The sequence below is a fragment of the Oncorhynchus nerka genome, linkage group LG13 (genome assembly GCF_034236695.1).
Source record: "Oncorhynchus nerka isolate Pitt River linkage group LG13, Oner_Uvic_2.0, whole genome shotgun sequence".
NCBI classification, from domain to species: Eukaryota; Metazoa; Chordata; class Actinopteri; order Salmoniformes; family Salmonidae; genus Oncorhynchus; species Oncorhynchus nerka.
The window spans coordinates 23,256,830-23,284,574 of NC_088408.1; the positions used below are offsets into that span (position 1 = coordinate 23,256,830).

The following is a 27,745-nucleotide window of genomic DNA, read 5'->3' on the forward strand; positions in this document are numbered from 1 at the left end:
CTAAGTAACGCCTACCACCTGATGCGGATACGAGAGGGGGGCGAATGCGGCCACTACAAATATCTGGTCATGCCCTTTGGCCTCACCAACGCCCCCACCGTGCTCCAGTCTCTGGTGAATGATGTTCTCCATGACATACTGAACCGGTTCATCTTCATTGATGACATCCTCATCTTCTCCCGCTCCCGCCATGTCCGGAAGGTTCTCCAGTGCCTTCTGGAGAACCAGTTGTTCGTTAAGGTGGAAAAGTGTGAGTTCCATTGCTCCACCATTCCCTTTCTGGGCTACATCATCTCTGCTGTGAGCGTCAAGATTGACCTCAGCCTTCATCCAGGGTGCAGCTGCAACGCTTCCTGGGGTTCACAAACTTTTATCACGACAACGCTTTTGGTGGCCTACCATGGTTCCAGACGTCGCCACCTGCATGATCTGTGCACGGAACAAGACATCTCGACAAGCTCCGGCTGGCCTCCTCTAACCTCTGCCCATCCCTCATCGCCCCTGATCTCACATCTCCCTGAACTTTGTCATGGGTCTCCCCCCATCTGATGGCAACACCGCCATCCTGGATCCCCCTGTCTGCCCTCGCCTCTACCAAGGTCCCGTTCACATGGTCCACGGACCGGGTGTTCCGGACCGGGCATTCCGGGACCTTAAACACCACTTCACCACGTCTCCGATCCTGGTTCATCCGGACCCTTCCCGTCAGTTCGTGGTGGAGGCCAATGCTTCGGATGTCAGAGTGGGGGCTGTTCTGTCCCAACGTTCATAGTTTTGATGTCTCTACTCTTGTTTTCCAATGTAGAAAATAGTACAAATTAAGAAAAACCCTGGAATGAGTAGGTGTGTCCAAACTTTGACTGGTACTGTAAATGAGAGAACACCTCACTCTGACCATCGCTCTGGCACACACACACACACACACACACACACACACACACACACACACACACACACACACACACAGGGCCGGCCCTAGCCACTGAACGACATGTGGGCCCCAGACAAAGTGTGGGCCCCAGACAAAGTGTTGTTGTTTTTTAAAATGTTTTTTATTTTACCGGGGTCTCAACTTACTGTTGAGAGTTTGGATAGTAGAATACACAAGGTGCAATTTCGAAATTTGGTTGCACAACAGCAGTTTTTCTCTTGTTATATGGGTAATTTACAGTCACTCAATTAGCCTGTGTCAGCTAAAACATTTTTGATTGGTAAGTTAGTCTAGCCAGCTATCTGAACTTGATTTTGTAAGTCATTCTCACTCAGATATTATACTAACATGACATAAGTCATAACTAAATGTGATGAATTGCTGAAAATTTGCTATAATACTGAGGTTTTACTTTCCGCCTCATGGCAAAACGTGTAGCATTGCAGGAAATTAACTCTAAAACGTACATTTTTTCTCTTTGCCGTCAAGAGGGGTGCCACCAAAACGTTTTGTCTGTGAGATCGGGGCCCCCCCAACAACATTTAGCTTAGGGCCCCCAAAAGGCTAGAGCCGGCCCTTTACACACACACACACACACACACATACACAACCCCTCATCTGCGATACATTAATCAATCCCGGCATGACATCAATGATTTATCTGCTGTTTACATAGACTACAACATATTCACAAAATGCACATCTAGGCATTATCTCTGTGTCACACAGATGGTGAATAATGAAGTAGGCCTAGACTTTCTGGAAGCTGATTTAAAGTATTTGTGAAAAACAAAGCAGAGAAGAAAACATTTAAAAGTTCATAATTGATGGCATGCAGGGTTCTTTGCTGGGTGGGTGCTTTAATCCAAAGCAGTTTACACGGCCTCCACTCTTCTGCCTAGCAACATTTATTCAATTTATACTACAGGATGTTTCTCCTGAGGTGCTGCAGGTTAAATGCCTTTCACACATAGGCAGCAAGTTCAACTCCTGGGAGTTGAACCGACATCTCTTTCCCAACCCTGTCCCGAGCCCATCTCTTCTGGTGAGTTCTGGTCGTAACACTTACAGTATTAAAATGATTAGAAATGTTTATAAACGACCCATCGGATATTTTAATAATCATTAGTAAAGTGTTGTTAATCAATCTTTATCATTACTCATGTATATTAACAACGTTGGTAATTACATAAATCTAAATATTTATCCACAGTGTAGGCAAACTGTTACCACTTATTGTGTAACTAAACATGCTCCAGATGAAATAGAATTATGTGCATTGGTGGTTTTCTGATGATGTCTTGAAAAAGGCTTCAAGATGTTTCTACAATTGCAAAGGTTTCTCTTGGGTGAAGTCAGCCCTGTGTAACATCTGGTCTCCCTGGTCTAAACCTGCCGTTATGGTGCACAGATTTGAGTCTGTTTTCATTTCTCTACACTCTTAGGAAAAAAAGGTGCCATCTTGGGCATAGAAACGTTATTTGACTGTCCCCGTTGGACAACCCTTTGAAGAACCTTTTTGGTTCCAGGTGGAACCCTTTTGGGTTCATTGTGGACCCTTTCCAAAGATGTTTCTACATGGAACTCGAAAGTGTTCTACCTGGAACTAAAATGTGTTCTACCTGGAACCAAAAAGGGTTCTCCTATGGGGATGACCAAAGAACCATTTTGGAACCCTTTTTTTCCAAGAGTGTACTTGTAATTCAAGACAAGAACTGACCATAGGATACAGCTTAACAATAACAATACTTTATTTTCTCGTCAAGTAAAACAGCATTCTCTGCTCTTTCTTTTCTCTCTTTTCTCTCTCTCTCCTTATTTTCAATCTGCACTGCAATTCAATTAACTAGTAGAGCTTCAGTGACACGAGGGAACAACTACCCAGTCTTTACAGTGAAAGTTGTTTATTTTGCCAACCCGGGCAAATTAACATTGGTAGCTTGGTTATATAACCCATGTTGGTCCCCTCACACACTTAGATTATTTCCCTACACAGCTTTATAATTGCTGCTGCTGGTCGGTGGAACACTGAAATCCCGCAAATGAGGCAACAGGCGTGAGGTGCTTCTGTGTGCTGGTCCCCTGGTGCAGCTCTGTGTACAGACTCCCGTGGGTCCCCTGGTGGAGCTCCTTGTGGCAGGGCACCAAGGCAAACACACAGGCAACAGATGGTCTCTGTTGTGTTCCTTCCATCCGTTGAGCTGAGGCTGGCTCTGAGCTCAGGCCCGCTGAGAAAGAGAGAGAGATTGGATGGAACATGAATTCACTTAGGTAGATCTGTTGGCCATATGTGAAGTGATGTGCAGACTTACGGCCCTACAGATATTTGTTACAGGTTTAGGGTCTGTTTATGAAGGATTTTTATGTGCATTATGCAAACACATGAGCAAGATCCAAATAACTGTAGGGTTCAAGAGATTTCCCCAACCTTTTCAACTTCAATCTCTCTTAATACATTACTTCACACAGTTACTCTCCACATGTCCAAAACCCTCAATTAAGTCAGTATATGAACTTTCAAGACACCATGAGTTACAGGGAAAACATATGGCCAGTAAGAGACACAATAACTGAGAATATCCAGTTGTAGCATATTCAGTACACAACTAGATGGCGCTCACTAACAGAAATGGAGTCTAATGGGCGATGACTAGAGAGGACAGTGGCCTGTTTCCAGGACTGATTGAAAAATGCCCTCCATGTAATGGAGGGCATTTTCTTGTTTTGTGTGGTCGGAAAAAGGTCAACAAGCTGATTTCAAACAGAATACATGTCACAGTAGAGGCATGCCACAAGATATGCCTGCATGTTTAGGAGTATGAAGTACACACAGGTATTATGAGTGAAAAATTAGGGTTATAAAGGTTATGGATCTATGAAGAGCTTAATGTATAGGATTCGAAGGTTGTTGATTTTTTAATATGGAATAGGCCTAGTGAAAAACATAAAATAGAGTGAATGCTGGAGATAAATATTATAGATCACTTCAACTGACAGGCATTAAGAGAGACCCTGAGGGATTCTGGCCACCAATAAGAAGTAATGAAGGACTGGTGTTTCTCTTTGCCTATTTGAGCTGTTCTTGCCATAATATGGACTTGGTATTTCACCAAATAGGGCTGTCTTCTGTATACCACCCCTACCTTGTCACAACACAAACTCATTAAGAAGAAAATAAATTCCACAAATGAACTTTTAACAAGGCACAGCTGTTAATTTAAATGCATTCCAGGTGACTACCTCATGAAGCTGGCTGAGAGAATGCAAAGAGTGTGCAAAGCTGTCATCACGGCAAATGGTGGCTACTTTGAAGAATCTCAAATCTCAAATATTTAGATTTGTTTTACACTTTTTTGGTTACAACATGATTCCATATGTGTTATTTCATAGTTTGATGTCTTCACTATTATTCTACAATGTAGAAAATAGTCAAAACCAAGAAGAACCCTTGAATGAGTAGGTGTGTCCATACTTTTGACTGGTACTGTATATATATATATTTTAGAACCACACATCCCACTGGATAATAACCCACTGAACCACAACATGACAGTGTTCAACAACTGCATCCATTCACCGAACTTGTTCTTATTACTGAACTAACACAAACCACTTACAAAAGGAGATACATGAAAATAGATATTTCATTATGTTATGCAATGCGGGTGTCTGTGTTTGATGTTTCACCAAAGAATAAGAGCATTATTTGCATCAGGGATTGGCCAATTATCTAGTCAGTACACAATGTAATCAGAGCATCAAGATGACAAAGTCAATTGGAGAGAGGTAGGTCTTGTGTTCCGTCTCTACCCTTTTTTCTTGCACCCTTTTGTCAATACACAATTATCCTCTCTGTTGCCTTTCCCTGTGATAGCGGAGGCCCTAAAATAGCTTTCTGAGGACCTATTTTCTAATTCCAGCAATCCGGAGTCATTTGAAGCATTGATCAAACATTAGAGGCTTTATATGTTACAGTGCGTGGGCAAGGTAGGGTGGAACAGGAGAGAGACAGAGAAGGTTACAGGTTGCCTCAGTACTAGGTGTTTTGAAATCGGTTTTGAGCAATTTTAGAGGGTGGTGCACTATTGGCTTGTTTGTCTTGTTGTGTTCCTCTAATGTGTGTTAGCTGATGATAGGTAGTGCCACAGGATTCCATGTAGTGATGACTGAGTGGACTGTGGCTGTAGATGGTTGGTGGTCATGTTGTTTGTAATTTGCCACTTTGGAGGGATGTAGAAAGCGTATTGCATCATGTGTTGATTGTTGGTCACAGCTGATGGCTGAACCACCTGCAGTAAATATCTTATAAGTTTACTATGGCTCTCTGAAAAGCCCTTAACGGTCAATTTGAGTTGAAACAATAACAAAGCGTCCTCCCCACAACTTCTGGTAAAAAGCTGAGTGATGGGGCTTGAGAAATTAAACCACTCTCAAATCCATAGACAAGGACTGACCATCCATGATATTAAAATGATAGTTTTAACCATGTTTTGAGGCTATAAAGTGTTTGTTTACGTTTCCTCTGTTTACAAACATTGGAGTTAAACAAGCTTATATTTTGGGTTCTGATGGGCGCACTGATTTTTATTTTATTTTACCTTTATTTAACCAGGTAGGCTAGTTGAGAACAAGTTCTCATTTGCAACTGCGACCTGGCCAAGATGACACATACAACAACACAGAGTTACACATGGAATAAACAAAACATACAGTCAATAATACAGTAGAACAAAAGAAAACAAAAAGTCTATATACAGTGAGTGTGAATGAGGTAAGTTAAGGAAATAAATAGGCCACGGTGGCGAAGTAATTACATTATAGCAATTAAACACTGGAATGGTAGATCGGCAGAAGATGAATGTGCAAGTAGAGATACTGGGGTGCAAAGGAGCAAAATAAATAAATAAATAAATAAATACAGTATTGGGATGAGGTAGGTAGATAGATGGGCTGTTTACAGATGGGCTATGTACAGGTGCAGTGATCTGTGAGCTACTCTGACAGCTGGTGCTTAAAGCTAGTGAGGGAGATATGAGTCTCCAGCTTCAGAGATTTTTGCAATTAGTTCCAGTCATGGGCAGCAGAGAACTGGAAGGAAAGACAACCAAATGAGGAATTGGCTTTGGGGGTGACCAGTGAGATATACCTGCTGGAGCGCGTGCTACGAGTGGGTGCTGCTATGGTGACCAGTGAGCTGAGATAAGGCGGGGCTTTACCTAGCAGAGACTTGTAGATAACCTGTAGCCAGTGGGTTTGGCGACGAGTATGAAGCGAGGGCCAACCAACGAGAGCGTAAAGGTCGCAATGGTGGGCAGTATATGGGGCTTTGGTGACAAAACGGATGGCACTGTGATAGACTGCATCCAGTTTGTTGAGTAGAGTGTTGGAGGCTATTTTATAGATGACATCACCGAAGTCGAGGATCGGTAGGATGGTCAGTTTTACGAGGGCATGTTTGGCAGCATGAGTGAAGGATGCTTTGTTGCGATATAGGAAGCCGATTCTAGATTTAATTTTGGATTGGAGATGCTTAATGTGAGTCTGGAAGTAGAGTTTACAGTCTAACCAGACACCCATGTATTTGTAGTTGTCCACATATTCTAAGTCAGAGCCGTCCAGAGTAGTGATGCTGGACGGGTGAGCAGGTGCGGGCAGTGATCGATTGAATAGCATGCATTTAGTTTTACTTGCGTTTAAGAGCAGTTGGAGGCCACGGAAGGAGAGTTGTAATGGCATTGAAGCTCGTCTGGAGGTTAGTTAACACAGTGTCCAAAGAGGGGCCAGAATGGTGTCGTCTGCGTAGAGGTGGATCAGAGAATCACCAGCAGCAAGAGCGACATCATTGATGTAAACAGAAAAGAGAGTCGGGCCGACAATTGAACCCTGTGGCACACCCATAGAGACTGCCAGAGGTCTGGACAATAGGCCCTCCGATTTGACACACTGAACTCTATCAGAGAAGTAGTTGGTAAAAGCAGGCGAGGCAATCATTTGAGAAACCAAGGCTGTCGAGTCTGCCAATAAGAATGTTGTGATTGACAGAGTCGAAAGCCTTGGCCAGATCGATGAATACGGCTGCACAGTAATGTCTCTGATATGACGCGCACTGATATGACAGCTGAACTAAGCTCATAAGTTGTGTTCTTCAAGAATCAATGGGTATATACAGTATCATTAATTCATTATGATATTGAATATATGACAAAAATGTATGTGCAACTGTAGATTTCCCCTTTAAGGGAGAGTGTAGGTGTTAAATCTGGAGAGATACTGTTATTTAAGGCTTGTTTCTCATATTCAAATCAAACTTTATTTGCCACATGCGCCGAATCCAACAAGTGTAGACTTGATGCAACCGGTCAGGATGCTCTCGATGGTGCAGCTGTAGAACCTTTTGAGGATCTAGGGACCCATGCCAAATATTTTCAGTCTCCTGAGGGGGAAAAGGTGTTGTCATACCCTCTTCACAACTGTCTTGGTATGTTTGGACCATGATAGTTCGTTGGTGATGTGGACACCAAGGAACTTGAAACTCTCAACCCACTCCACTACAGCCCCGTGGATGTTAATGGGGGCCTGTTCGGCCCTCCTTTTCCTGTTGTCCACGATCAGCTTCTTTGTCTTGCTCACATTGAGGGAGAGGTTGTTGTCCTGGCACCACACTGCCAGTTCTCTGACCTCCTCCCTATTGGCCGTCTCATCGTTGTCAGTGATCAGGCCTACAAATGTTGTGTCGTCAGCAAACTTAATGATGGTGTTGGAGTTGGGTTTGGCCACACAGTCATGGTGAACAGGGAATACAGGAGGGGACTAAGTACACACCCCTGAGGGGCCCCAGTGTTAAGGATCAGCATGGCAGACGTGTTGTTGCCTACCCTTACCACCTGGGGTGGCCCGTCAGGAAGTCCAGGATCCAGTTGTAGAGGGAGATGTTTAGTCCCAGAGTCCTAAGCTTAGTGATGAGCTTCGTGGGCACTATGGTTTTGAACGCTGAGCTGTAGTCAATGAACAGCACTGTCACATAGGTGTTCCCTTTGAAGAAAGGAGAAAGGGCGTTGTGGAGTGCGATTGAGATTGCGTCATCTGTTGGGGGGGTATACGAATTGGAGTGGGTCTAGGGTGTCAGGGAGGATGCTGTTGATGGGAGCCATGACCAGCCTTTCAAAGCACTTCATGGCTACCAACGTGAGTGCCACGAGGCGATAATCATTTAGGCAGGTTACCTTCGCTTTCTTGGGCACAGGGACTATGGTGGTCTGCTTGAAAGATGTAGGTATTACAAACTCGGTCAGGGAGAGTTTGAAAATGTCAGTGAAGACACGTGACAGTTGGTCCGCGCATGTTTTGAGTACCTGTCCTGGTAATTTGTCTGGCCCAGCGGCTTTGTGAATGTTGACCTGTTTAAAGGTTTTGTTCACATTGGCTACCGAGAGCATTATCACACAGTCATCCAGAACAGCTGGTGCTCTTGTGCTTGCTTCAGTGTTGCTTGCCTCGAAGCGAGCATAAAAGGCATTTAGCTCGTCTGGTAGGCTCGCGTCACTGGGCAGCTTGTGTCTGGGTTTCCCTTTGTAGTCCGTAATGGTTATCAAGCCCTGCCACATCCGATGAATGTCAGAGCCAGTGTAGTAGGATTCAATCTTAATCCTGTATTGACGCTTTGCTTGTTTGACGGTTCGTCTGAGGGCATAGCGGGATTTCTTAGAAGCGTCCAGATTAGTTTCCCGCTCCTTGAAAGGGGCAGCTCTAGCCTTTAGCTCGATGTGGATGTTGCCTGTAATCCATGGCTTCTGGTTGGGATATGTAAGTACAGTCACTGTGGAGACGATGTCATCGATGCACTTATTGATGAAGTCGATGACAGAGGTGGTGTATTCCTCAATGTCATTGGATGAATCCCGGAACATATTCCAATCTGTGCTAGAAAAACAGTCCTGTAGTGTAGCCTCCACGTCATCTGACCACTTCCGTATTGAGCGAGTCACTGATACTTCTTGCTTTCGTTTTTGCTTGTAAGCAGGAATCAGGAGGATAGAATTATGGTCAGATTTGCCAAATGGAGGGCAGGGGAGAGCTTTGTATGTGTCTCTTTGTGTGGAGTAAAGGTGGTCTAGGATTATTTTTCCCCTGGTTGCACATGTGACATGCTAGTAAAAATTTGGTAAAACTAATTTAAGTTTGCTTGCATTAAAGTCCCAGGCCACTAGGAGCGCCGCTTCTGGGTAAGCATTTTCTTCTTTGCTTATGGCTTTACATAGTTGGTTGACGGTCTTAGTGCCAGCTTAATTTTGTGGTGGTAAATAAACGGCTACGAATAATAATGATGAGAACTCTCTATTTTTTACATAGCTAATAACTCCCTATTTGTCTGACGGCTATGGAATCCTGATCTGTTCACCGGACGTGCTACCTGTCCCAGACATGCTGTGTCTCTAGAGACACTCTTAATGATCGGCTATGAAAAGCCAACTGACATTTACTCCTGAGGTGCTGACTTGCTGCACCCTCGACAACTACTGTGATTATTATTATTTGACCCTGCTGATCATTTATGAACATTTGAACATATTGGCCATGTTCTGTTATAATCTCCACCCAGCACAGCCAGAAGAGGACTGGCCACCCCTCATAGCCTGGTTCCTCTCTAGGTTTCTTCCTAGGTTTTGGCATTTCTAGGGGGTTTTTCATAGCCACCGTGCTTCTACACCTGCATTGCTTGCTGTTTGGGGTTTTAGGCTGGGTTTCTGTACAGCACTTTGAGATATCAGCTGATGTACGAAGGGCTATATAAATACATTTGATTTGATTTGATTGTTGTTCTGAATGGGCTTCCGTACAGTTTAACTTCCTCCTAACAGGAGTAATGACATACACTTCATGTAATTTGTTGCCTTGTGTAGATTTTTGTGATATGAGGCACTCATCCCGGATAAAACATGTTCTTATATGGCACTTCTGGACAGAGCAGTACCATTCCTTCCAGAAAGCTCTTAACAGCTATTGTTCACATCCATTATCATCCAAAGCTAATGGCGTAAAAGGAAAGTTGTTACTACATGGCATGTCACTAAAGACTCATTTTGCTCGGCCTTATTCACTCTGGGGTATTCTCAGACACAGAAAACAGCTTTTGCAACATACCACCTGAGTACAAGTCCTGTGTTAATGTTGGATGTTTTTCCCCTCCAAACACCTAGCTAGATATTGGATAGTTTTTTCCACACTCTCCGAACACCTAGGCCCTTTCCTGGCCCTGGAGAGAGCCGGGGTGTTTTCTTCAACCAGCCACAAAATAATGTGCCTCAGCCAATCATAGTCTGGACCAAACCAATTCATCTGACTCTGGAGGTGAGATATTTGGGGGAAATAGGTGGTTTAGTTCCTGGCTGAAGTAAGTAAACTAAAGCCAGTTGACAACTCACACTGCAGAAATTACTCAATTAGAGCTGTTCATTGGCCGAGAGGTTGAGACACCTGTGGCTTCATTAGGGGTGTGAGTTAGTGTTCACCTCATTGGGGAATTCACCCCCCGATAATTGGTTTGGGTTGAATGTGTGTGCTCGCTTGTGTGTCCTCAGATTCTAGAAGGAAGATTGGTGGGATGAATATTCAATGAATGGAATGTCTCCTATGAATATATTAACTGAATATTCATTTAACATTTTTACTCATCTGAAAAAATATTTCAATGTCACAGCTGTATGAGAAATTAAGTCTATTAAAACAGGCCTGTGCAGCACTAGCCACCTGTGTGTAATGGCACTATTGGGTCACAAAAAATTCAAAGGGCCCTGGGGTTTGAAATTAGGAATATTTTTGCATGAGAAACTGTTTCCAACAAGGACACAGGCAGGAAATATTTCCATCATCTCAAGGGGTAAGTAAATGTCATTGTAAATGAATGTTTGCCAAGTTCAAGTCTTCCCCTTTTAAAAAGGGCTTTCGGGATATCCGAATACTTGGCGCTTTTAGTTTTTCCCTTCCTAGCTTCCATTGCCATAGACATGGTGGTTTTCAGCATTATTGAACTGTCTCTCTCTTTCTCTCTCTCTCTTTCTTTCTGAGTCTCTCTTTCTTTCTGAGTCTCTCTCTCTCTCTCTGAGTTGCTCTCTCTACTTCTCTCTTTCTCTCTCTCTCGGAGTCTCTTTCTCTCTCTCTTTCTGAGTCTCTCTGAGTCTCTCTCTCTAAGTAGCTCTCAAAGTTGCTCTCTCTCTTTCTGGGTCTCTCGCTCTGAGTCGGTCTCTCTCTATCTTTCTGAGTCTCTCTCTCTCTCGCTCTCTGAGTTGCTTGCTCTGTCTCGCTCTCTGAGTTGCTTGCTCTCTGAGTTGCTCGCTCTCTCTCGCTCTCTCTTTCTGGGTCTCGCTCTCTCTTTCTGGGTCTCACTCTCTCTCTCTCTGGGTCGCTCGCTCTCTCTCTCTCTCTGGGTCGTTCTCTCTCTTTCTGTGTCGCTCTTTCGCTGGGTCTCTCTCTCTCTTTCTCTCTGAGTCGCTCCCTCTCTCTGAGTCTCTCTGAGTCGCGCTCTCTCTCTCTCTCTCTGTCGCGCTCTCTCTCTCTCTCTGTCGCGCTCTCTCTCTCTCTCTGTCGCTCTCTCTCTCTCTCTCTGTCGCTCTCTCTCTCTCTCTCTGTCGCTCTCTCTCTCTCTCTCTGTCGCTCTCTCTCTCTCTGTCGCTCTCTCTCTCTCTGTCGCTCTCTCTCTCTCTCTGTCGCTCTCTCTCTCTGTCGCTCTCTCTCTCTCTCTCTGTCGCTCTCTCTCTCTCTCTCTGTCGCTCTCTCTCTCTCGCTCTCTGTCGCTCTCTCTCTCTCTCTGTCGCTCTCTGTCTCTGTCGCTCTCTCTCTGTGAGTCTCTCTCTCTGTGAGTCGCTCTCTCTCGCTCTCTCTCTGTGAGTCGCTCTCTCTCGCTCTCTCTCTGTGAGTCGCTCTCTCTCGCTCTCTCTCTCTGAGTCGGTCTCGCTCTCTCTCTCTGAGTCGGTCTCGCTCTCTCTCTCTGAGTCGCTCTCGCTCTCTCTCTCTGAGTCGCTCTCGCTCTCTCTCTCTGAGTCGCTCTCGCTCTCTCTCTCTGAGTCGCTCTCGCTCTCTCTCTCTGAGTCGCTCTCGCTCTCTCTCTCTGAGTCGCTCTCGCTCTCTCTCTCTGAGTCGCTCTCTCTCTCTCTGAGTCGCTCTCGCTCTCGCTCTCTGAGTCGCTCTCGCTCTCTCTCTCTGAGTCGCTCGCACTTTCTTTGAGTCGCTCGCACTCTCTCTGGATCGCTCTCTCTTTCTGAGTCGCTCGCTCTCTTCTGAGTCGCTCGCTCTCTTGAGTCTCTCTCTCTCTCTCCTGAGTCTCTCTCTCTCTCTTCTGAGTCTCTCTCTCTCTCTCTGAGTCTCTCTCTCTCTCTGAGTCTCTGGATAATTTCCTTCTAAGTGTTCATTTTTTTGTCACAATTCTTTACTCTAATTCTGCAGCTTAACGTAACTGATGACAGAACAGTGTGTTGACTGTTAATAATGTCAATGCTTGTCCTTTTGGGTTCTGTTGGTGGGATACAAGATCTGGTAAAATTGTGAAGTTAGTTGCTCGTATACCTCTAATTTTACTAACGCAGAAATAGGGCTGAAAATATTACAATCATCTACAAAATTCTATGTCATCTTTACAAAACATCTTCAGTTCAATTGTTTTCGCCTATTGAATAATATTGGCATAAGAGACACTAACCAAGTTCTTAAACTTACAAGTACCTTTAGTTTGCGGCTCCAAATGATCACAATGGCGATTTGATGGTAGACCTATCACATTATTGGAATGCTTTATTTTATATAGCAGAAACCTTTATTCAAGACCACTACTATGCCACATATTTTCTTTATTCTGACCTTTGTTCCATCAGCCCAGCGGTATGGATTCTATTTCTATGCTGGAGCAATTCAATTGCTCCTCTTGGTGAGCTCCACTATCAAGGACAGACATCATGTTCTATCAGCAGCAGTTTGCACACAAATGCAGAAGCTTTTGCTTTCTTGCACCTCACTGTTAGCCACACATAAAGGTGTGAAATTACTTCTGCTTTAGTCAAATGTTCACTCAGTCACGCATTGAAGTTAGGATTCGTACTGAAGCTGCTGAGGAAAAAAGTGTTTTTCTGTTTTGTGTGTGTGGATGGATGGGGGGGGGGGGGTCGGATTGTATTTGATTAATCAGGTGGTTTGCTGAGAAGATTAACACGTTATATTTACTCAGTAGTCCATCCAAACCAATGTTCCTTTTTATATTGTTCATTCGTTTTTTATATACTAATTTTTTTGGGGGGGGGTTGTTGTCTTCGTTTGTGTACCCCCCCTTATTTATCAAGGTAGGTTGTTTAGGACACATGCTCCTTTGTCTTAGCCATTTGAAATATAGTACCCCTGCGGATATATTGAGGTGGTAATAGATCAGCAGCAAGAGGTTTAAACAAAGATGGCTACACTTATAGATGAGGCGGTGGGTTACTTCCCTTCCCTCCCCCCTGGGCCCAATTACTTCTGTTTATCGCCTTGAGATTCTGTTCACTTCATAGGGTGCACAGGGTCAGCAGTTTTATCTGGTTACAGTATTTCTGAGTGTGTCCTCTTTTTGGCTATTAACAATTGATAGGCCTACTTTATTTCAGTATATCCGTTTTATTCTACTGTCAATTATATGTACTTTAGTACTAAATCGTAAAATTAGATTATGACTTGAAAATAATTGCCACAGGCCAACATTTTTACTATAAAGAAAAATGTTCCTGGTGCTTTATTCTAGTGTGCACAGAGCACTCACAAATTGTAATATTGATGTTTCATTAATATTATTTTTCAAAGAGATTGCACATCCAAATATACAATTTACACCATGGTATTTCCAGAATAAATAAAAGGTGACATAAAAAATATACTACAAATCATCTAAATCATTTAAAAATGTGATAACATCTATAACAAATTATTGTAATTTTTTCAGAAATATACTGTGTTTGCAACTCTTGCAGAAGCTTGAGAAATGTAGCACTCTTTTTGTGCCTGAGTCGACACAAAAAAACTTTATTGCATGCTGTAGTAGCTACCTGCTGAGGCCTCTGGACGCTGTTGTGGGTCAGCTGTAGAAACACGTTCAGGTCAGTTGAAGCCCAACGGAATGCAGTGTAGCGCAACTGGGGCCCTGCGGCGAACCCGACACACGCCACTGCGCATACATATCCATATATTTCTGGCGCATAAATATACATATATTGCTGGTCTAGAGCTGGAAAACTAGAAATATAAAAAAATATTCTGAAATGTATTGCAGGGCTTTGTTTTCGTTATTGTGAGAGACTGTTATTTCCTTCCATTATTGATTGCGGCTAGAGGGGATTTCTTAATTTTCCCAAATCAAATTTGAGAGGAACGATATAACCTAGGCCTCTTATATCTTTCATGCCCAAAATATCACAAATATATTTGTATTAATTTAGAAATGAATTATTGAAATGTATTATTCTTAGTAGGATTATGTTCAAATGTTGGGAGAAGGTCCATTTAATTGACACAAAAGAATCTACCATGTACACATGATTAGGAAAAATGACATTTTTCCCGCCGTTTGGACACCTGACCTCAGGTGGGCTTTTGGTCGACTCCACAGCTCTCCGCAACGAATGTTTCTGCTTTTTAGTGAACACCGCAGCAAATAAAGCTACCAAGATGCAGTCTTTCCAAGATGTAAGTTTATGTAGTTCTATACAAAGACAAGTGAGAGGCGCTGTAGGGCTCTGTAGAAAGCCAAAGCAAAAGGGGAGGAGCGGTATCGGGGAGTAAAGTAGCCACACGGTGTGTCTGTCCCACCAGGCATTCGCTCGAATCTAACCAACCGACGCTGAGTAGGGATCGGATAAAGACGCGTTCTGTGGCATCTGCCAAAACTCCCGACCACTCCGCTCACAATTGTCAACGGAGAGACAGTAGCCCGCAAACAGCGGACACCTGACAGGCAACAGAAGGGCTGAAGCAAGAGGCAACATAATACATTTAGCCGTAAAATGCAACAGTCTTTGTTGGATTAAAACATCATTCAAAGATAAGCGTCGCATAGGCAGTGAAACTAGGACGAACGCCGGTGCTGAAGCTCAACTGCGACTAGGGAGGTAAGGATAAACTGCGTGTCAGGGCACGAAAGACTATAGGCCTACTTTATGCATTTTTTATGTGGTCCGTGTCAGGCTGAGTTTAGGCTACGCTTTACGCAGGACCTGTCTCATTATGAGAATGTCCCGTGCTTTGCCTGAATGTGTGTGAAGGTTAATCTGTGCCACCCCTTGCTGAGCTAAATAATCTAAGCAAATGGGCGCTGCGGCTCTCATGTTGTGCGATCTCTTCTAGCCATGACCCTCTGCTTGAGAACTTCCTGCTAGGGTTTATAACTGGGGTCAGTGTGACATTGTTGTTGGCTGGGGCATGGGCTGGATGTGATTTTTTTTATTTTTTTATTACAATTTAACTCCTAGCTATTGTCGGAATAATAGAAAGCCCAAGCTAGGTCCATGTTGAAGTGGTAGATAAGGTTCTGAACCCTAGATTCTGGTTCTGAGAATGGCTACAGCTAGAACGAGTATAGTTATCTTTATGGTTTATTCTTGCCTAACCTAAATTAGCAGGCGTAAAAGATGCGCCTGAGCAGCGCGGTTCTTTCTTTCAGGTCCTGATGATATAATAACAAATGTCCAGGGAGGTTCTCTTCTACACTGTTCAACCAATCCAGTAAATGTGGAGGAGGAGTTAAGATGGAGTGCGGCCTTGTTAACGTCCAAAAGCAGAAGTCAGGTCACGGGCTCTTCTTCCTTCCATTTCCCCAATAAAAAGGATGGGGTTATTTTTCCCCAAACGTTCTTGTGCACATCCTCTCCTGTTCACCCTGGGGGTAGACATGACATAGTAAAAGTACATCTGTTTCCCATTTAGTATGATATGGTATGTGTTCATTTGCAGGTGTCCATCATCCATTTCATATGATAAATTGCAATTTGGTATGGCAAATGTTAGCTAGGTGGCTAACATTACCTCGGTTTGGGGTTAAGATTTGGGTTAGGGCAAGGGTTAGCCAACATGGTAGTTAAGTAGTTGCAAAGTAGCTAAAAATAAGTAGTTGCTAATTAACTAAAATGATATAGTTGAATGATGTGAACAAATAACCTTTGATTTGCATCCTCCCCAACTAAACCACCTCCTTTTGTTTTTGGCTTAAGTAACCTGTCTTATTTAACCATAACAAACTTAACATATACGAATTTGAAAGTCAGATTTACATTTACTATGTTACGTCTAGTCTTTGAGGTCAGGCTGGTCTCTTAGTTGCTGTCACTAGCAGCATTATGTTTGCTATGTAGCAAGGCCATGTATAACAATACTGTCTGAGATATTGAATAGATACAAAACCCATCACCAGGCTCGTCCACTATGTAGGCTAAACAAGGCGGTGAATCCTCATTTACATTATACAGTTGGTGTATATTACTCTCTCTGTACATATTAGAGATGGATATTGATGCGTCACAGAAGTAATCCCTGCACAATCTCTTCACAGCACACTGCCAGCAGTAGCCTAATTCCTTAGCCCAAATGTGCATGGACCATTAAACACATGTTACAAGATAACTCTTAAGATGCCAAGCAGCATTTTGGACAACCATTGTTTATGAAACTGAAAAATAAAGTACACTAGTTGGCTGTTAATGTGGTATACATTAACATACTGACACCTGCAACTAAACTTTATTATAACCCATGTACTATAGCAGTAACACACCAGTACTGAACTGCATGTGCGTTATAAAATACTGATGTTTGTTTTTCTTCTTACTCTTCAACTCGCAATCTACTCAGAAACAGACCTAGCTGTTCATCAAACACAAATGCACTATATTAGCAACATATAGTGTGTTGCTAGTCTCCTATACATTCTGAGGTGGATGTAACCAGGTCAGTATTGTAAAAGGCAATTGTTCTCAATGACTAAAAGCCCACTTCTCAGGTGTTTATTAAGGTACGATACGGTGGGGTGTTAAGGTAGGATACGGTAGTGGGACACTCCCATGGTCAACATTACATTGGTAAAGCTAGCATGTAATGTGAATCAAGCCTGGGATTAAGGGCTTTTATAGCAGTCATCTCAGAGGCAGGGGGATCTGGAGTCGATGAGGTGAGACAATGCATTTGTCTCAGAGCTGTGCTCATTTAACAGGGGCTTCTCACCTCAGTTTAATATAGGGGCAGGATTGGCACTAGATATTTATAATAACTAGCCTTTATGAAGGGGTAGGGCTGTGGTGGCAGAAAAGTAAGGGTGTGTGTGGGTATATGTTGGTAATTGAATCTTTTCAGGTTAATCCAGTAAGTGCATCATGAAGTGTGTCTGCCTCTCTGCAGTGATAAACATACATCACCATCAGGGAATTCTTAAAGTGTGTTGGGAATGCCTAGTTTAAATCTACTATATGATCTCTGAGACAGAGGCTCGTCTTGGCTCTGTGTTGGTTAGATTTTGGTCTCTGACAGAGCTGGGCTGGTTGAACTTCTGTAGGACCTCGGATGAAACGCAGGCAGGCAATTCATGTGCAGTTTTTTTCAGTTTGTTATACTAATACACTTGCAGTTGTAGGGCCTGTCATGACAAATGGTGTGTCCCTGCCAAAAAGTGTTACAATGGAATTCGATAAACTATTAGCGTCCGTTGCTATATCAACGTGTGATGACCTAAATGACATTCTTTTCATCCCCGCTATGCAAAGAAATCTGATTTTTGCGACAATTGAGCTTTTTAAACAAGTTTTGTTAAGCTAATAAGATGACAACATTACTTCAAACTACTTTTGGGTACCTTGTTAACATTTCAACAACATGAAATCGATGTCTTAAACATTGCTAGTTTAAGAAATAGCAAAGAAAATGTAAATGAAAATGTGTAATCTGCTTGACACGTTACATACCTTACAGATCACAAAGTCAGCTAATTTCCACTCCATTCATATGCAAATGTATATAATTCCTACAATGGCTTGTCTAGCTGGCATGGAATGGACGGGGCACAAGTATTGTTCTCTTTATGGTTCCTTCGGAAAGTATTCAGACCCCTTGACTTTTTCCCGATTTTGTTACGTTACAGCCTTATTCTAAAATGTATTAAATCATCCCCCCTCAATCTATAAACAATACCCCATAATGACAAAGGAAAAACAGTAAAAAAAAAAAAAAAATGGCAATTGTATTACAAATAAACTGAAATATCACATTTGCATAAGCATTCAGACCCTTTACTCAGTACTTTGCTGAAGCACCTTTGGCAGTGACTACAGTATCGTGTCTCCTTGGGTATGACGCTACAAGCTTGGCACACCTGTATTTGGGGAGTTTCTCCCATTTTCTTCTCTGCAGATCCTCAAGCTCTGTCAGGTTGGATGGGGAGTGTTGCTGCACAGCTATTTTCAGGTCTCTCCAGAGATGTTCGCTCCGGTTCAATTCCGGGCTCTGGCTGGGTCCCTCAAGGACATTCAGAGACTTGCCCTGAAGCCACTTCTGTATTGTCTTGGCTGTGTGCTTAGGGTCGTTGTCCTATTGGAAGTGAACCTTCGCTCCAGTCTGAGGTCCTGAGCAGGTTATCAAGGATCTCTCTGTACTTTGCTCTGTTCATCTTTGCTTCAATCCTGACTTGTCTCCCAGTCCCTACCACAACTTCAAGTGGGCTGTCATGTGCCTTTTACTGAGAGGTGGCTTCTGTCTGGCCACTCTACCATAAAGGCCAGCTTGGTGGAGTGCTGCAGAGATGGTTGTCCTTCTAGAAGTTTCTCCCATTTCCACAGATAAACTCTAGAGCTCTGTCAGTGACCATCTGATTCTTGGTCACCTTCCTGACCTAGGCCCTTCTTCCCCGATTGCTCAGTATGGCCCTGCAGATTTTTTTTTGTACCCTTCCCCAGATTTGTGCCTTCGACACAATCCTTTCTAGGAGCTCTACGGACAATTCCTTCAACCTCATGGCTTGTTTTTTTTGTCTGACATACACTGTCAACTGTGGGACCTTATTTAGACAGGCGTGTGTGTGTGTGTGTGTGTGTGTGCCTTTCCAAATCATGTCCAATCAGGTTGTAGAAACATCAAGGATTATTAATGAAAACAGGATGCTGAATGGCGCAGTGGTCTGTGGCACTGCACCTCAGTGCTAGAGGCATCAGTACAGACCCTGGTTCGATTCCAGGTTGTTTCACAACCGGCCGTGATTGTGAGTCCTATAGGGCGACGCACAATTGGCCCAGCGTCGTTATAGTTTGGCCAGGGTAGACCGTCATTGAAACTAAGAATTTGTTCTTAACTGACTTTTATTTTCAGAAGGCTCTGCATCTCTTTTAATGTGTATAAAATATTTTAAAAAATGTAACTTTTTTTTTTAAAAGGTTTTTGTCATTGAGAACATTTACTTTTCCACGAGAGACCTGGTCCAATAGCAGCAGGAGGGAACAATGTTTCAGACAACAATTTATGTACACCAACACAACATTAAACAAAACTATAGAAACGCATACAGTACAACAATTACGTATTACTTAGAAATTAAAATAAAAAAACACGAATGTCAAACTCCACCAATGTGACTAGATCATCACATTTTAAAATGTTCAGGAGAGAATTCCTGGACTACAGAGCTGAGTAATTAAAACTATTTCTACAATGACCTGTTTTAATTTTTGGTACTGTTCAAAGCAAATGAGAATGGGACTGTAATTTATATTTATTTACTGACTTGATTAAAAAATAGCAGATAAAGTAGCAGTTTACCCAGTGTGGTCTTACAAATCAGTGTATACCAGTGTTTTAAGCCTACGCAAGGTCAATGACAACCAGGCAACGGCGCTGTTGAGATCAATGACGTGTGAGACGTTTTTGATTGGTAATGAACATGAGGGCCTCATGATATACTGAATCAAGTGCTCTCAGGGTTGTGTGTAAAACATCACAAAAATCTAAAACTGCCAGTAATGTACATTGTACCCGCTCCTTCCTGGCCTCCAGTGAAAAACAAGCCTTATGCTGGCAATAAAAACCTTTTCTCAGCTTGAGCTTCCTTATCAAGTTCTCCACATGAACAGTGAAGCTCCGCTTGTCATCAATCACACCCAAATATTTGTACACTTTGACTTGCTCTTTATGTCCATCCAATGTAGCAATGACATGACTAGTAACCGGCCTGGCTTTTGAAAATGCCATGCATTTTGTTTTACCTGAATTCAGAACCAACTTCATACAGATTCTGTTGTATTATATTAAATGCTATTTTAGTTCCTAGTATACAACAATTAATCATTTGAAATGAACATATGTTCAAGGGATACATTTACAACAATTAACACCATGTGAAACCTTGCAATATTTAAGATTCCTTTATTAAACTTTTATATATTTTTTGGTACAGGTGTGTCAATTTATTTTTGCGTTTTTGTTTGTTTTTGTACTCGCATGGCAATCAGACTAAAATACAGAATTATGGTGGAATAGAGAAGTGGGTGGGAGTAACGTTAAAGGGAACAGGGTAGGCAAAAGACAAGCAATTACATCTTAATCAGGTATATAAATATACAGTTATTGAATTAAGTTAAATGTTTGATTAGACATGCAATGATGTTAAAGGCAAACAGAAAATAAAGGATACCTGTCTAATTTTTTTTATGTCAGTGGGGTTGATGACGGAGTTAAGGGACAGTACCTGGAAAAGATGAGGTGAGTTGTGAGAAACTCTGGGGTGGCGTTATGACCCCTGAGAGTCATACACCTTAACAGTACCTACCTGGCAGTGGAGGTTACTTAACGTGACCCAGTAGTCAATCTCAAGGCTAACCGTGTGAAGAAACCCCTGTGCCAGTGTGGGTACTGCTGACAGCATGGTGATGGCACCCACCATGAGGAGGCCTTCCACTCCTGGATGCTACACCTGTAAATGAGCTTGCACATGATCATTTGTAAGATTGTCTAACCAGAAGTGTGACGGAGGTAGCTGGCCTTACCCACCCCTGTTGGACACTAGTGACGAGAACCTCAACAGTGTCCAGTGCCTGGACTTACTTGTCCCTGTTAGTCTGACACACGCTACCTGTGAGATAATGGATTAGTGGACACCTGCTTTGCGAACATCTCATTCCAAAATCATGGGTATTAACTTCTAATGGCAGAATTATCAATATTTAACTTTCATAAAATCAGAAGTGTAATACATCAAAATAAAGCTTAACTTCTTCTTAATCCAGCCGCTGTGTCAGATTTCAAAAAGGCTTTACGGCGAAAGCAAACCATGCAATTACCTGAAGACAGCACCCGCATACAAGACCATGAAAAACATATTTCAACCAGGCAGGTGCGACAAGTCAGAAATGGCGATGTAAAAAATGCCTTACCTTTAATGATCATCTTCTGTTGTCACTCCAAAAGGTCCCAGTTACATCACAAATGGTCCTTTTGTTCGATAATGTCCTTTTATATCCATAACTCGGTTTAGCTGGCGCGCTTCAGTCAATAATCCACCCAGTTTCCCTCTATCAAAATGCATACATAATGAATCCCAAACGTTACTAATAAACTTTTCCAAACAAGTCAAACAACGTTTATAATCAAACCATAGGTACCCTAATACGTAAATAAACGATCACATTTAAGGCAGAGAATTGTTAGTCTTTACCGGAGAAAAATACCAAAGAACGCGCTCTCATTCATGTGCTTATAATAGTGACAGCCATTGAAAATAGTGGTAGGCAGAATTTTTTTTCTTCTAAAAATAAACAAACTGGGATGTTTTGTCCTCAGGGTTTTTCCTGACATATCAGTTCTGTTATCACATACATTATTTTAAGTTTTAGAAACTTTTGCGTTTTATATCCAAATCTACCATATGCATATCCTAGCTTCTGGGCCTGAGTAACAGGCAGTTTACTTTGGGCACCTTTTCATCCGGATGTGAAAATACTGCCCCCTACCCAAGAGAGGTTAGTGTTGAGTTGGTCCTCCTGTTGCTGCTATAACAACCTCCACTCTCCTGGGAAGGCTTTCCACTAGATGTTGGAACATTCCTGTAGGGACTTGGGGTTTAGGTCAGGGCTCTGTGCAGGCCAGTCAATTTCTTTCATACAGATCTCAACCAACCATTTCTATATGGACCTCACTTTGTGCATGGGGGGCATTGTCATGCTGAAACAGGAAAGGGCCCTCTCCAAACTGTTGTCACAAAGTTAGAAACAGAACCATCTAGAATGTCATTGTATGCTGTGGCATTAAGATTTCCCTTAACTGGAACTACGGGGCCTAGCCTAAACCATAAACAGCCCCGAGGCCATTATTCATCCACCAAACTTTACAGTTGGTGCTATGCATTGGCGCAGGTAACGTTTTCATGGCATTGGCCAAACACAGATTAGTCTGTCGGACTGCCAGATGGTGAAGCGTGATTCCTCACTCCAGAGAACGCATTTCCACTGCTCCAGAGTCCAATGGCGGCGAGCTTTACAGTATTCCAACAAGATGAGTAGGCCTAACGAACAGCAAAAGCACTAGCCTATGTCAATCTACTATCCTGCATAGTACAAAAGTTGACCTATTCTGTGCGAGAAATAAATATTCCAAACAGTCTGGGATAGTTGTGGGATGTGAGAGATCCTAAATTAATAAAACCACTAGCATAAACTTTAAGCAATGTGCCTGACACAACACATGAGAACGTTTAGCTTAAAATGTTGATGACAAACTATTAGGCTATTTCTTCACATTATAAGCACAGCAATGCGCACACTGTAGTAGGCTATAAGCACGAATGTTCCATTAGCAGGAAAACACCATTCTCAAAAGTGACCACACATGCGATTTGTATGTAATGCTTTTATTATGAAGGTGCATTTTTATGGTGAAAAATTATCTTCCCCAAACTTGAAACTAAAGCGCTGCTTATGTATGCCAGTTAGGCTCTACACCGGTTGTAAAGCGGATTAATGTGCTTAATTTTAAGAAGTTATTCGGACACTTTAGTTGTGATACAAACCTTATCAAAACCTATAGGCTAGGCTACATGAGGTGTGCGACTATAATTTGAGAAAGTTGCACAAAAAAGCATGCGCTGTTTGCCTTAAGCTAGGTATCATTCACAAGTGATAGGCTAATATTGCCACCCATCACACTATTCCTGATTTCATCTGGTCTTCACATATACTAAATAATATCTGTGAGAATTTAGTTAGTTATTTTAAATAGACCATTATTATGCGCCTGTCTCAACAGGGGCAACGGGAAAAATACATAAATGGCAAATGAAGAATTCTTTTCTCGTGGGTCATTTTCATGCCAGCCATGTTTTAAATAGAAGTAATGTGCTTAATATTAGGAATATTAGTTCCAATAGCCCTTTTTAATGGGTTACAGAAGGGAATTTGGAGTTAAGCACATTCTCTTCCTTTACTGACCTTAATGATCATTGCCTCCACCCACTTGGCAACGTGATCGGCCGCCGTCAGATGCCAGCTGTTGCCATTCCTGAATATTGTGAAGGGTCCGATGAGGTCCACCCCTAACATATTAAAGTGTTAGAGAAGATTACTTCATTCTTATCCGGTTGTGATTGGGAGTCCCATAGCGCGGTGCACAATTGGCCCAGCGTCGTCCAGGTTTGGTCGGGGTAGGCCGTCACTGTAAATAAGAATTTAACTGATTTGCTTAATTTTTTTTTTTTTACATACCCTGAATTTCTAGCGTTGGCTAAATAAAACTGTCTGGCTAGCTAGCTAGCTGACTAGGCAGCCTGAGGTTAAGTACAGTAGAAAGCAATGTTAATCTAAAAACAACTTTCTTCATGTATAACAATATTTTCTTATATAAAGACAACTATATGGTAAAGAAGTGTTCTTCTTCCAGTCTTTTCGTTCTTCTGAAGCACTGGGTAGTCAGTCAAACACCGTCCTTGGAGAGCGATTCTGAGGTAATATTTTCGCGCAGACTGAGCGCTTATGATGTGAACTAGAACTGCCCAAGTCTTTCGTGACCGCTACGATGTAATAATAGAGCTAAGCAACCAGCATAGCAATGGATGCTTTGGTTCATTACTTAGGCTAGTCAGAATTTTGCAAGTTCTAGCAACAGCTGTAGTAGCAACGGAAGCTAGAACTCATCGAATCCCATTGTGACGCAGTGGGAAGGGACACTTTTTTAAAAATGTATTTTTTTTTTTTTTTGCAGGGTGACAGTATTTGGCACGACGGGCCCTAAAAAATATCTGCATTGTGGACGGAATCACGGAATTTAGACATTAAAACAGAATTTAACACTATTCAGGAATGTATTGAACTTAGTATGAAGTCAACTAAACGAATTAGAAAATCCATTAATTTGCCAAAGATTATCATAAAACATGAACAAATCCGTGATTCGTATTTTCCTTCTACTTTCTGAAAAGGTAAGGGCACAGGAATACCCCCGTGTGTGTGCGCGTTCGTCTACCACACATATGTCAGAGTCAAGGCCCGCGGGCCACATCCGGCCCGCAAGAAGGTTTTTTACGGCCCCTGGGATGATCTTGATTTATTATTAGAACCGGCCCGCAGCAAGCCGGCAGCCCGCAGATCTTTTACACGCACCAATACTACATTTCCCACAATGCAAAGGTGACGCACCGAGCAGTAGGCTGCTTCATTTCAATATTTATTGGCACAGCAGTCGTCAGCATCACAGTAAAATTAACTTTCAGATACCCATCAAAAATGGCAAAACGGAAGGTGGATACTGAGAACCGGGGGTTTCAAACAAGGTGGGAGTCGGAGTATATGTTCACGAAGGTAGCTGGAAAACCTGTGTGTCTTCTGTGTGGAGAAAGTGTGGCGGTACTGAAAGAGTATAATCTGAGACGACATTATGAAACGAAACACGCGGACAAAAACAAGAATATGGACATGGAACAAAGGCTACAAAAGGCAGAGGAATTAAAACGAGGCCTCAAATCTCGACAGGCTCTGTTCAAAAAAGCCAAATCACAAGGCCAGGCTGCTGTCAAGGCCAGTTTTATTTTGGCAGAAGAGATCGCTAAATCAGCCCGGCCATTTACGGAGGGGGATTTCATCAAAAACTGCATGATTAAAGTTTGTGACGAAGTTTGCCCAGAAAAAGGCAACTCTTTTTAAATGTGAGTCTGAGCAGAAACACCATTGCCGAGAGAGTAGACCAGTTGTCCATCAATCTAAAAGAGCAGCTTGTGAAAAAGGGAAAAGATTTTATTGCATATTCCTTGGCTGTGGATGAGAGCACCGACATTTCTGACATTGCCCAGTTGTCAATTTTCATCCGCGGAGTGGACTCCAACCTAAGCGTGACAGAGGAGTTTTTGGCTTTACGTCCTATGCATGGCACAACTACGGGGCATGATTTGTATGAAGAGGTGTCAAGATGTGTAAATGAGATGGAGCTGCCTTGGGAAAAACTCGTGGGTTTGACAACCGACGGAGCACCTGCGATGTGTGGACACAGGAGCGGACTGGTGGCGAAGATACGGGAAAAGATGCAAGAGGAAAACGCGACAGGTGAGCTGACAGCTTATCATTGTATCATACACCAGGAAGCGTTGTGCGGTAAAGCCTTGAAAATGGAGCATGTAATGAGCATCATCACGCGCACAGTTAACTTTATCAGAGCCAAAGGTTTGAATCACCGCCAGTTCAAGGCATTTCTGACGGAGTTAGAAACGGAGCATGGTGATTTGCCTTATCACACAGAGGTGCGATGGCTAAGCCAGGGAAAGGTGCTTCAAAGATGTTTCGAGCTTCGTGAGGAGATTTGTCTGTTCTTGGACAGCAAAGGGAAAGACACAACACAACTCCGAGACGAAATGTTTCTGTGTGAAATGGCTTTTCTGTGTGACATTACGAGTCATCTGAATGCAATAAACTTGCAGCTGCAGGGTCGGGATCGTGTCATCTCTGATATGTACAGTACAGTGAAGGCATTTAAAACCAAACTGAAGATGCGGAAAGAAAATTTGAGCCACTTTCCCAGCTGCCAGACCATGAAAGAGAAGCTCTCTACCAGTGCGTTCCGAGCACACAGTTGGCTGATAAAATAGGTATGCTTGCCGCTGACTTTCGACGCCGATTTGCTGACTTTGAAGCACAAAAAAGCAGGTTGGAACTGCTCGGTAACCCATTTGCTGTTGACGTGGAAAGCTCACCACCAAACCTCCAAATGGAGTTGATTGACCTCCAATGCAATGATGCACTGAGGGCAAAATATGCGGCAGTGGGTGCTGCGGAGTTCGCCCGTTTCCTCCCCGGCACAATGCCCCAGCTGCGCATCCAGGCTGCTCAAACGTTGTCTATGTTTGGCAGCACATACCTGTGTGAACAACTGTTTTCTTTGATGAACCTGAACAAAACATCACACAGAAGTCGACTTACTGCTGAACACCTCCACTCAATTCTGAGGATTTCTTCAGCTCAGAGCCTTACCCGAACATTGATGAACTTGTGGAAAAGATGGGACACCACCAAGTATCACCCTCAACCTCAAACAAGTGAACATTACTGTGCAATCACATATTTAGAGTTTTTACTCAGTTCAAGTTTAAAAGTTAAAATTTAATATTTGTTTTCACTGCATGTTACTTCTCCTTAAACAAAGTGTTGTTTTTGATTAATAGATTTTTGCACTTTATTTTTTGTATTTCAATCCAATTATATTTTAAAAATATTTCAGTTGAGTGGATGATAGAAAATTGCTATTATTGTTTTTTCTTTGAAGTAAATTTAGCCCACTTTTGCTAAAATAGAAAATATAGTCTACTGATGGTGCCTTGAATACCGGTTTCTTTCATTTAATGTTCATGTTATGGGGATATTTATATAAAGGAAATTTGTCTTTTGTGTCTGTTGAAAATTAAAGATTACTGACAGAGCCATAAGAAAATATTGCTTTATTTATCTGATCATATTGTAATATATTTGTTAGGTTTTCAGTAGGTTCAATTAGGTTCACTAGACTATATGCGTCATTTAAAAAATTTTCAATGAACATTCGAACAGTCCGGCCCTCGTCTTGTAGCTGATTTTTTTATTTGGCCCTCCGTCCATTTGACTTTGACACCCCTGGTCTACCACTTTGTGTAGCCGATAGCGATGATGCTAATGTAATGACAACCATCTTCTGGAAGATGGAAAGGTTCTCAATTATTAAATTACAGTTCATATAAGGAAATCAATCAATTGAAATGAATTCATTAGTCCTTAATCTATGGATTTCACATGACTGGTCAGGGGTGCAGCCATGTGTGGGCCTGGGAGGGCATAGGCCCACCCACTTGGGAGCCAGGCCCAGACAATCAGAATTAGTTTTTATCCACAAAAGGGCTTTATTACAGACAGAAATACTCCTCAGTTTCATCAGCCGTCCTGGTGGCTGGTGTCCGATAATTCCGCAAGTGAAGAAGCCGGGTGCGGAGGTCCTGGGCTGGCATGCTTACACTTCGTCTGCAGTTGTGAAACCGGTTGGACAGACTGCCAAATTCTCTAAAATGACTTCGGAGGCGGCTTTTATAGTAGAGAAATTAACATTAAATTCTCTGGCAACCGCTCTGGTGGACATTCCTGCAGTCCCACAAAACTTGAAACATCTGTGGCATTGTGTTGTGTGACACAACTGCACATCTTAGAGTAGCCTTTTGTCTCCAGCTAGAGGTGCACCTGTGTAATGATCATGCTGTTTAATCAGCTTCATGATATGCCACACCTGTCTGTCAGGTGGATGGATTATCTTGGCAAAGGAGAAATGCTCACTGACAGG

At 42.6% G+C, this 27,745-nt stretch overlaps 1 protein-coding gene across 1 annotated transcript in view; it reads left to right on the forward strand.

Annotated features, from left to right (window-relative positions):
• Positions 1–14,813: 14,813 nt before the first annotated feature.
• The window catches only part of LOC115139223 (kelch-like protein 29), a 436,865-nt gene continuing 423,933 nt past the window's right edge, over positions 14,814–27,745 (forward strand). Inside the window, 1 exon segment of the mRNA XM_029676375.2 lies at positions 14,814–15,051. The gene's annotated coding sequence lies outside the window, so the exon portion shown is untranslated.